Source organism: Hevea brasiliensis, unplaced genomic scaffold, assembly GCF_030052815.1.
Source record: "Hevea brasiliensis isolate MT/VB/25A 57/8 unplaced genomic scaffold, ASM3005281v1 Scaf1, whole genome shotgun sequence".
Lineage (NCBI taxonomy): Eukaryota > Viridiplantae > Streptophyta > Magnoliopsida > Malpighiales > Euphorbiaceae > Hevea > Hevea brasiliensis.
Window position 1 is genome coordinate 8625061 of NW_026614585.1, and position 10956 is coordinate 8636016.

The following is a 10956-nucleotide window of genomic DNA, read 5'->3' on the forward strand; positions in this document are numbered from 1 at the left end:
TTAATTAATTTATATTTGATATAAATTAATTTAAGGGAGAAATTATAATTTTGGATTGAGAACTCAAAATTATATATAAGGGCAAAATAGTCTTTTCACAAGGTGACACGTGGCACCATGAGATGGTGACATGTGGCACACATCAGTAGTTGTCACTTGTCTTCTAATGATGGAAGATCATTATTTCATAATTTAATTAAAGCTTGACACTTGACTTATTGGGATTGAGACAAGAAAAAAGCAAGATTAAATTATAAGTTGACATGTGGCAAGGCATTTAGATGATTTTTTCCTAAGCTATTTAAGTGATAAGAAGAAGTAAAAATTAATTGAATTTAATTTTCTCTTCTTCTCCTCCATGTGGACGGCAACACTTCCCTCTCTCCCTCTTCTTATTATCTTCCATTAATCCTTGAGAAAAGCTTAGTTTTCTCTTGAATTAAAAGTGCTAGAAAGAGTTCTAGCTCCCATACATCCATTCAAACTTCACCAAAGCAGAACCCCTAAAGTTTAAGTGGTTGGCAAGCTATCAAAGGGACAATTGGGGGCTGCCATTGGTGTATCTTGGTGAGCTTGTGGTGGAAAAGCTAGAAAAGCTACATTTGGAGCTCTTGGAGACTACCGAAGGGATTAAGACGATTGATTCTGCACCTTGGAGGTTAGAAATCAATTATCCCTTTTTTAGTTAGGATTTAATAAGATTAAATTCTAAACCTCAATCCTTAGTGGCAAATGAACCTCTAATGCATGCTAAAATGTGTTTTGGTATGTCTATGGGCATTAGAAATTAGCTAGGTGCATAATTCATTTGGTATGTTGCATGAAACCCTAGTTGAAATTTTTGAATTCCAATCTTCTAAAGGCCCTAAATCACTTTTCCCATGCCTTCAACTCTTACTTCATTTATAGGGGAAGCAATTGCCTCAACCTATTTTGACACATAATCCATACCTACTAAAATGTACTTATTCCTAAAAGAGGATGGGAATAGTCCCATGAAGTTAATACCCCAAACATTAAATAACTCAAACTCAAAAATTTCTTATTGTGGCATCTCATTCCTCTTTGAGATATTACCTACCCTTTGACATCTATCACACCTCAATAAACTCCCTTACTGTCTTGAACATGTGTGGCCAATAAAATCTAGCTTGAAGCACTTTAGCCACTATTTTGTCTTCACTAAAATCACCATTATAGTCAGAAGAGTGACAATGCTCTAAAATATTCCCAATTTCCTCTTCAAGCACACACCTCCTACCTAGGCCATCATTACATCTCCTAAACAATAATGATTCTTCCCATGTATAAAATTTCACATCATGCAAAAATTTCTTCCTCTGTTGATAGTTCATGTCTGGTGGGAGAACTCTATATGATAGATAAGTGACAAAATCTACAAACCATAGCAATGCATCAACAATAACAAACAACTGCTCGTTTAAGAAAAAATCATCAATTGGCAACTCTTCTTCCACTCTATCTTTAGTCTCATGCTTAATCTTTGATAAATGGTCTGCTACAAATTCTCAGCACCTTTCTTATCCTTTATTTTCAAATCAAACTCTTGAAGTAGTAAGACCTATCTTATCAATCATGGCTTTGCTTCCTTCTTATTTAATAAATACCTTATTGTATGGTCTATATAGACAATCACTTTTGATCTAACCAAATATGACCTAAACTTATCCACAGTAAACACCACAGCTAAAAATTCCTTTTCAATAGTAGCATAGTTTACTTGAGTATCGTCTAAAGTTTTACTAGCACAATAGATTGCATAAGACCTCCTACCCTTTTTCTGACCAAGAATAGCCCCTACAGTAAAATCACTAGCATCACACATAACCTCAAATGGGAGTGACCAATTAGGAGGTTGCATGATGGGTGCTATTATCAAAGCTTGCTTCAACCTATCAAAAGAATTAAGACAAGCTTGGTTAAAATTAAAGGAAACATCATGATTTAACAAATGAGTAAGAGATTTAGCAATTTTTGAAAAATCCTTTATAAACCACCAGTAGAAACCAGCATGCCCAAGAAAACTTTTGATTCCCTTCACTGAAGTTGGAGGAGGCATCTTCTAAATGACTTCTATCTTGGCTTTATCCACTTCAATTCCTCTATTAGACACCAAATGCCTAAGAACAATGCCTTCTTATGCCATGAAATGACATTTTTCCTAATTTAGCACCAAATATGTTTTTTCACATCTTTTAACCACTTTAGAGAGGTTAGATAGACAATCATCAAAAGATAAACCATATATAGAAAAGTCATCTATGAAAACTTCCATAATTTCCTTAATCAAATAAAAAAAAATGGCCATCATATACTACTGAAAAGGAGCCGGTGCATTACATAAGCCAAAAGGCATCCTTCTATATGCAAATGTGCTATATGGATATGTAAATGTCGCTTCCTCTTGATCATTAAGGTGTATTAGGATTTGAAAAAACCCAGAATACCCATCCAAATAACAAAAGTATGAATGCTTTGCTAACCTCTTTAACATTTGATTAATAAAAGGCAAAAGAAAATGATCCTTCCTAGCGGCATTATTAAGCTTCCTATAATCTATACACATCCTCCATCCTTTGATTGTCTTAGTTAGTATCAAATCATTATTTTCATTTTTCACAATAGTCACACCTCCTTTCTTAGGGACAACATGAACCGGGCTAACCCAACTACTGTTAAAAGTAGGATAGATAATCCTAGCATCAAGTAATTTTAAAACTTCTTTCTTTACCACCTCCTTCATGTTAGGATTCAACCTTCTTTAATGTTCTATGGTGGGTTTAAAATTATCCTTCATTAAGATCCTATGCATGCACAATGTAGGGCTTACACCCTTGATATCATCAATAATGTAACCAATGACTTTTTTATGTGCTCTCAACTCTCTCAACAATTTTTCAACTTGCACATCACTCAAATTTGCACTAATGATGATAGGATAAGTATAAGTAGGTCCAAGAAAAGCATACCTTAGAGTAGATGGAAGTGGTTTGAGATCTACCTTTGGTGTTTTGTCTTCATCAAGCAAAGGTAGTTGTTCACTCTCATGCCACACTTGGTCTTTTGTTATTTCTTGAGTTGCTTCTAAAATCTGAGCAAAAGCTATTACTTTAGGATTGTCATCTTTTGTTGTTTAACTATGCACCAAACAATTCTCCAAAGGGTCTTTAAGATACCTTTTTCTAAACTCTTCTTCCACAATTTCATCAATGACATCCACCCTTAGACAAGAATCAACTTCATGATGTTTCTTCAAAACTTGATTCAAATTGAATTCCACTTCTTCATCTCTAACTCTCAATATCAATCTACCATTCTTTACATCTATAATAGCACCAGTTTTGACTAAGAATTGCCTTCCTAGAATGATAGGAATGTGGACATCCTCTTTCATCTTAAGAACTACAAAATCCATAGGAATGAAAAATTTCCAACTTTCAATGGCACATTCTCTAAAATTCTTTGATAGATCAATCAGCTAGTTACAAAGAAATGGTTGTTGGCTTCAAATCTCCAACCTTCAACTTCTCACAAATGGATAGTGGCATCAAACTCACACTTGCCCCAATATCAGATAATGATTTTTTAATGCTAATATCTCCAGTGTGATAAGAAATAGAAAAACTTCCTAGATCCTTCAACTTTGGTGGGAGCTTATTTGGCAAGAGAGTACTACACTCTTAATAACATAGTTTCATAATCTACTAACTTCCTCTTATTTGACAAATTTCCTTTGGAAACTTAGCATATGAAGGCATTTGGGAAATTACATCTGTAAGTGGAATGTTGATGTATAACTTCTTCAGAACTTTCAAAAACTTTTCAAACTACTTATCTAACTTTGCCTTTTGAAACCTCTGAGGATATAGCAATGGTGGCTTGTATGGTGGTGGTGGCACATACTTTTCTTCTACTTCTTTTTCAACTTCTTTCTCTTTAGTTATTTCCTCACTAATTTCACCTTGAACTGAAGTAGACTCATTCTTGTCTTCATCTTTCTTTTCTTTTTCCATAACATTCCCACTCCTTAAAATAATTGCCTTTTAATGTTCACAAAGATTCTCTGGTTGGCTTGGAAGTTTCCCTTGTGCTTTACTTGAAGAACTTATTGTGCTATTTGATTCTCTAACATCCTATTATGAGTGGTGAGTTAATCTATCCTTAAAGTCAATTGTTGAATCATTTCATCTTATTTCTATTGAGCAGATAAGAAATTCTCCATTATAGACTTTAGAACTGAATCTTGATCTAAAGATTGAATTGGTGGCTGTGGAATAGGTGCATTTTGAACAGGTAAATTTTGGTTCCTTGGTGGTGGAAAACCAAGTGCCCTTCTATTTTGCTAAAAATTCTATTGCTATTAAAAATTAGAAGTTTGTTGACAATTTTGTTATTGTTGCCCCTGTCGACCTTCCCAAGAGAAGTTAGGATGATTTTTATATACAAGATTATATGTTACAGAAAATGGATCACCAGCTGACCTCTGATTATAATTCCCAACAAAATCAACTTGGTCACTTCGAAACTCTTACCCATAAGAAGGAAAATCACTAACACAATTCACATTTCCCGTACCAACATCTTCTGAATGACTAGACCTTCCAATTGAAGCATCAACTTTCATGCTCAATTTATCCATCTTTCTTGTCCAAGCATCAAATTTGGCATTAAACATGCTCATTGCATCTAATTCATATATACCAGTAGATGACTTTCTTACTTCATTCCTTTCACAACTCCATTGATAATTATTGTAGGAAATCTTGTGCAATGCTGCAAAGGCTTCATCTTCTGATTTTTCCATAACATCACCTCCAAAGGATGTATCAATTATACTTCTAATAGCTAGAGAAACACCATTGTAAAAATGCTAAACAAACATCCATTTAGGAGTCCCATGATGACAACATCTCATTAGAAGATCCTTGTATCTCTCCCATGCTTTATAAAGACTCTCACCATCCTTTGGTTTGAAAGAAGTTAACTCATTCCTAAATTTTTTTTCTTACTTAGAGGAAAGTGTTAAGCCAAAAAGGCTTGTGATAGCTCATCCCAAGTAGTAATAGGACCAAGGGGTAATGAATGCGACAACTCCCTAGCACAATCCTTCAAAGAAAAAGGAAACAACCTCAACAAAATGGCATCATCTGACACTTCATTTATCTTTAGCATATCACTAATCTCAAGAAAATGTGCAAGGTGCACATGTGGACTATTAGTAGGACTTCTTCCAAACTATGCTTGTTGAACCATTTGACAAAGCAAAGACTTCAACTCAAAATTGTTTACTTCCACTCTAGGTCTTGTAATGCTTGGTCTAAAATCACCAATAGTAGGAAAAGCATGATCCTTGACTGATCCATTGTTATTATTATTGTTGTTGTTAGCCATGGCTTCCTCTTATGCTTGTTGTTGCTCTTGTTCTCTTGGAACTCTAACTTCAGCTTTTCTTCTCTTAGCCTCTGCTCTTAAAATTTTAGTTATCTTTTCAATCTCAGGATCAAAAATTAAATCAATTTCCTCACTTCTTGATCTTCTCATACAATAGATAAGTACCTGAAAAACAAGTCAAACAAACTCTCAAAGTAAAGTTGTAAAGAAAAATAAAAAATAAAAAATAAAATACTCAAATTAACCAAACAATTAATCGTCTAATATCAAACAAAATCAAAATCCCTAGAACGATGCCAAAAACTTGATGCATACTTTCCACACTTTCCGCAAGTATACAAATTGTTCAAGTAGTAAAGAAAATATATCATCCCATAGAGATTTGATGTTTGAGTATCAAACTATAAAAGTCACGATTATTTGGGCTACCAATAAAGTGTATCCAAACTAAAGAAAGTAAATGCACCAATTAAATGGAAATATAAAGAAATTAAGCGATGGATAATGTAAATAAACCTATAAACTAAAAGTAAAATAACTAAATTAGCAATGGGTATATAAAACTAGAATTACTTGATTGCAAAGGTGATTCCAGAAATAGGCTTCATGAAATGAATTTTGTTGAGATTTGGATAGGTAAAACCAATTTTAAGGGAAATACAAATTTGAAGGAATTTGATTCTGAGCTTCTTTAATTTCCTTTCAAGCAAATTAAAGAGTGTTTTAAAGAAAACCAAACTCCATTCTCATACAATGTTCATTCTACCCAAAACCCTTTAAGCACTTTAATAAATTATAAAATTTCCTCTTAACCCACTAGTTTATCTCTAACACTAGGTGATTAAGTTCAATATCTTAATTATCTATCAAAGATTTTCACCTTTCAGTCTTTCAATCTAAGATTAAGAATACAACCCAAAGGATACCAACAATGGGTATGTAAAATAAGCACACAAGATATGAATCAAAATTTATATATTTCAAAATCTGGTTAAAACTAGTCCAAATCCACAAAATAAAACTCAAATCATTATACCCAATTCTAAAATCTAAGAAATCTACTTACTCATAGTTGTTTTTATAAGAAAGAAATAGGAATAAGGTAGAAAAACATGAAAATAGACTAAAAATTAAAGAACCCAGAGGAAAAGAAGTTCAAATCTCTGAAAATGTCAGTTGAAGACATCACTCTTTAGGTCAGATTTCCTTCCCAAAAATATCATTTCTTCTTCCTTTCCTTTAGTTTGGCTTTCTCTCTCTTACTTCTTGTAAAAAGGTTGAGAAAAAGATGTGTGTATATATATATATATATATATATGTCATATTTTTACCCTAAAATACTGATGTGGACTACTGCAAGTACACGGGTCATTTAAGTAGTATAGAAAAAGATATTATTTCCACAGAGAGTTGTATTTCAATTAAATTTTTAATGTAAAATAAATTATGTTAAAATTGTATTTTAATCAAACAAATAAAAGAAATTTGAGAATTTGAAGCTTAAGGTATGAAAATACAAAATTCAATTCAAATAATGACTAATTTAATAATTAGCAAAACAAAGAATTTGAGAATATTAATAATGAAAATTAATAAAATGATATTAAACTAAACACTCAAAAATAAAATTCCAAGCAATATTTGATAAAAGACGATTCCGGAGTTAAAGATTTATATTTAAGTCAATATTGGATTTTTCTAGCTAGACCAATCTATGAAATCTATGGGTTTAAAGGAGACCAATTCCAAAATCCTTTGAAATCTCTTTCGAGTGAGACAAAGCATACCTGAATTAACTTAATCCTACTTTCGTGGAGTTAAAATTAACCAAAACTCATTAAGTTCTTTAATCAATCTATTAATCCCTCTTAATCCTTAGTCTATTTCTAGATCTAAGCTAATTAATTTCAATTTCTTGATTATCTATCACTTAGTCTTCTCTTTTCGGTGCTTCAACTAAGGATTAAGAACACATCTTAATAGGGCCCTTCATTGAGCCTGTGAATAAACACATAAGAAATGAATTAAACCTCATAAATTTTAGTAAATTGGGACTAACCCAGTTCAAATCCACAAAAATAACTCAAATATTACATCCTTAACTCCAGAATTAAAAGAAACTACTCACAATCCATATTTAATACAAAGGATTCTAAGTAAATTAGGAAACAAATCAATAAAAGAAATGTAGAAAATGGTGAAGAAAAGAAGAAGATTTCAAATCTGATCCAAAAATGGAAGAATGTCAGCCGCTGCTTCTTTTTCCTTCCTTTTCTGTGTCTTCCCCCTTACTTCTTATAGCCAAAATGAGGTAAGAGTCCTTATATATATTCTCTAACAAAAGCCCTAAAAATGGTATGTGTGAGGTAATGATTCACGTGAGAAGATCTTCCTTCCAGCCCATTAATGAAATTATGCACAAGCTATGCAAGATCTTGTGCATATCTGACAGTTTCCAGAGGCTTCCCATGAAGTTGCACAAGCTATGCAGGTTGCCTATGCAAGTTTTTACATGTTTTGAAGTCTTCCATGAAAGTACACAACTAAACTACACAAGCTATGTAGCATGTTGTGCAAGTTTTGACCAATTGAGGTGTTTTCCGTGAAGCTGCATAGGGAGTCTGCAGAAGCTATGCAGTAAGTTATGTAAGTTTCAGTTATTTAAAAATTCCTTCCATGAAGTTGCACAAGAGAAGGCATAAGTGCACAAGCTATGTGGCACGTTGTGCAGATTTTGACAGGTTCAAGGTTACTTCTGATTTCTATGCAAAAGCTGCACAGCCTGTGCAACACGTTGTGCAGATTTCAACAACTTCACATTCTTCAATTTCAAAGCCTTATTTTAGCACTTTTGGACTTAGAAATCACTCTTTACTTGCATAATTACTTTTTAGTTTCTCAAAAATACCATTTTATTTATAAAATGAAAGCAAATTTATAAATTAGTCTAAAAATTAATAATTATAAAAAATTAACTAAATGACTAATAAAATTAACTAAAAATAACTAACAAATCAAAAAAATGACTATAAAATCTAACTTAAATGACTATATAAAATGCATGTATCAAATACGCCCAAACTTAAATATTTGCTTATCCTCAAGAAAACTTTAAAATATAACACAATTTTGGGGTGCCTTATCCATGGAGTTATGAAAATCACCTACTAGAGCAACTTAACACACCTTTAGCCATACCATCAATCTATATAACCATCCTTCAAGATGCAAAGAATCTAATACTCACCCAAGCGTTCACTGCTTAGCCATCAAGTCAATTATTATTCTAAATTTCCAAACCAACCAATCATAGGAGAAAGTCATACTCAAAAAGAATTCTAGAATAATCAATAATCAAAGTGTCTTTATATAGAATGGTGGAATTTAATGAATGTATGAATAATTTTCAATCCCATAAGCAAACTTCCTAGCCCCATCTCCACTAATGTAACAAATACTATCAAGAGATCAAAGGTCTTTTTAGGGATGTAATGGGGCTATGGGGCTCAAAATAAGGCTAACAAGAAAAGGGGTAAAAAGAATTCAATGCAAAGCGTGAAAATATTTTCAATCATGAAAACATAAGGTATACTTTTTTTTTTCTTTCCTTTTTTTTAACCTTTTTTTTAAAGAGAAGAAAAATACACAATGAGAATTTTTAAGTGTTAGCAAATTTTACAAAGTGCATAGAATGAAGGGACTACTTGAATACTTTAAGTTTGTATCTTGTATCTTCTCTTGATGATTGTCCCTAAAAATACCACCTCCAAACTCATTTTCTTTAATTACTTTGGGTGTATTTCTTTCAATTTGAATAATAATAATGAAAAGTTCATATACTAGCACTTTTGCATAAGATAGGCATCTCTTCTCCCTTTTATATATTTTATTTTTTACTCTTTTTTTTTATAATTGTGTACCAAATATTATGCATGATTATTCTCATGAAAAGGGTGATAGTGTTTGATTCATTGGCTAGGTAGCAATAATGGTTTTAAGAAAAATTTAGGTGTATGTAGGCTCAAAGGGGTTTACAAGGGTTAATTTTAATTGGGGAAAAAGGTAAAAGGTTTGAAATGAGAATGTTTAAGTCAAAGAATGCCTAATCATCTCTCTTTCAAGTGCCAGCTGATATTTTGCCTTGAAAGGTTTAGAAAATTTATTATAGGATTGGTGAGACATCACTTGACTATCTTTTATCCTATAGCTCTCTCTAAAACTCTAATTTCTCAATAACCAGTATGGTGACTTTTTGGCTAAAAAGATATAGGCAAAACATAAACGCTTCAAAACTTTGCACCTCTTAAGAAACTTTCAATCCACAAATCCAACCAAAGGTAAGCTAAATCACTTTTATAAGCAACTTCTCATAACTCAAAGGACTTAGCAAAAATTTTATTTCATGAATGCATGGTTCCTAAAAATGAAAAATGCATTAACTAAATATTAGAAATTTATATGCAAATTTTCTATATGGTTGCTATATGAAGTATTTATGTATGTATGTATGTATGTGTGTGTGTGTGTGTGTGTGTGTAAAATATTTATAATATGAATATATGATGTATGTATTGTATGAAATGAAATGCACTTGGACTAAAATGCTAAAAAAAAAAAATTTAAGCAAAAATAAGTAAAAATTTTATATACACCCTTAAACTCAAAATGGACATTATCCTCAATATCAAAATAAATGCCAAGATGGAACAAAAAAGATTTAATGAATGAAGAAATTCAAAAGGCTCAACAAGACGTAAAATATTGATGAATTACAAGTAAGTGCTAAAATAGTTCGATTCAAATTTCAATCAATGAAGAGAATAAACTTACTTGTAATGACAAGAATATAAAGCATGCTACAGAAAGTGAGAAGAATTTATCTTAAATGAAGAATTGGCAATTTAGAAATAATTAAGGTTAAAAAGTCCCTCAATAATGCCATTAAAGTGAATGGATTTCTTAGAAAATAGTGCTACATAGGTTAGTGCATGGGCTGTGCAAAAACTATTATAAATAGTAAATTCCACAAAAATGTGCACTACGAATAGTATTTTCTGTACAATTAGCTAAGTAGCAATAAAACTGGATAAGCCGTTCACCAAGTTGTGTAGTTTTCAGCAAAATGAACAAAAGAGCATGAACAGTGCTATAAACTTAAAAATGCATTCCAATATAGCTGCTGGAGCCTAAAACTCAATTGAAATGAAAAATATAAGCTGCATAAAATCCATTAACATTAAAATTAGGACCAAACATGAATAAATGCGTTGTTTTTGCAAAGTAAAAGCATCAAATTATGTTGTGAACAGTAATTTTTGGACAAATATATATATGTGAATAGTACCAATTTCTACTGAATTGCTCTATGAATAATAAATTTTGTAGAATTTGCCCTATGAACAGCAAATTCTGCAGAAATCTCAATTTTCGCACTTACTAAGCAACGTTAAAATATTAAAAACCATCTCAAACAATGCCAACTCATTCTCATTCAAATAATACACATTTCAAAGCTCAAAATTTAATCAAATTAGTATTTGCTAC

At 31.8% G+C, this 10956-nt stretch overlaps 1 non-coding gene across 1 annotated transcript; it reads left to right on the plus strand.

Moving 5' to 3' along the window:
* Positions 1-4913: 4913 nt before the first annotated feature.
* LOC131176370 (small nucleolar RNA R71) lies at positions 4914-5020 on the plus strand. The gene has a single exon (XR_009146462.1). It is a non-coding gene; the product is annotated as a small nucleolar RNA R71 (small nucleolar RNA).
* Positions 5021-10956: the final 5936 nt, after the last annotated feature.